Genomic DNA, 1,266 nt, shown 5'->3' on the forward strand with positions numbered 1-1,266 from the left:
GGCATCACTGACTTGATGGACATGAGTTTGAGTGAACTCCGGGAGTTGGTGATGGACAGGGAGGCCTGGTGTGCTGCAATTCATGGGTTCGCAAAGAGTCAGACATGATTGAGCGACTGAACTGAACTGAACTGAATAACAGGGTATGTGAGTAGGACCAGAAGACACAAATAAACTACATGAGCAGGTGAACAGAATTCCCATATCATGCATTCCTATAGTGGCACAGTCTTTCCTTTTCTTATTATCTATAGTCTAAGGTGAAAGTGAAAGGGTTAGTTGCTCAGTTGCTCTTTGTGACTCCATGGACTGTAGCCCACCAGGCTCCTCTGTATATGGGATTTCCCAGGCAAGAACACTGGAATGTGTTGCCATTCCCTTCTCTGGGGAATCTTCATGAGGCAGGGATCAAACTTAGGTCTCCTGTATCACATGCAGATTCTTTACCATCTGAGCTACCAGGGCAACCAGCTAAAGGAGAATGAAGAAGTACAAACTTGGTTCACATATATGTTTTCTTGCATTCATACAGGCCAAAAATGGATAGCAGCTGTAGTATAGTCACATGGGTGACCTTGTGGGACGACGGACAGAGTTGTATTATATCTGGTCATCCACTTAATGTAGAAGAAGTGATTTGAGGTGAAAGTATATATAAATTTCTGGGCAGTCATCAACAGCCTGGGTCTTTTGTGAGTGGTCTGGAAGAAAAGGGAATAGAAAATTAGGGACCAAAATTTCTAGGGTAGAAGTGTGTGGATAGATATTTTGTTGGAGACATAGAGTGTGAAGATTTCTGTATCACACATTAACATTTACCAAAATATATTCACTGTAAAGGAGATCTGGATTTGATCCCTCAGTCAGGAAGACCCACCAGAGAAGGAAACAGCAACACACTCCAGTATTCTTGCCTGGGAAATCCCATGGATCGAGAAGTTTGGCAGTCTACAGTACATGGGATCACAAAAGAGTCAGACATGCTGAGTGACTAAAACAACAACAAAATTCATTGTGAAAGAGACACTAAATAGCCAAACAAACAAAAAGCTTGGCTGGTTGATATTCAGTTCAGTTCAGTTCAGTTCAGTCGCTCAGTCATGTCTGACTCTTTGTGACCCCATGAATCGCAGCATACTAGGCCTCCCTGTCCATCACCAACTCCCGGAGTTCACTCAGACTCACGTCCATTGAGTCAGTGATGCCATCCAGCCATCTCATCCTCTGTCGTCCCCTTCTCCTCCTGCCCCCAAGCCCTCCCAGCAT

This window comes from Bison bison, unplaced genomic scaffold (assembly GCF_000754665.1).
Source record: "Bison bison bison isolate TAMUID 2011002044 unplaced genomic scaffold, Bison_UMD1.0 scf7180017864459, whole genome shotgun sequence".
Lineage (NCBI taxonomy): Eukaryota > Metazoa > Chordata > Mammalia > Artiodactyla > Bovidae > Bison > Bison bison.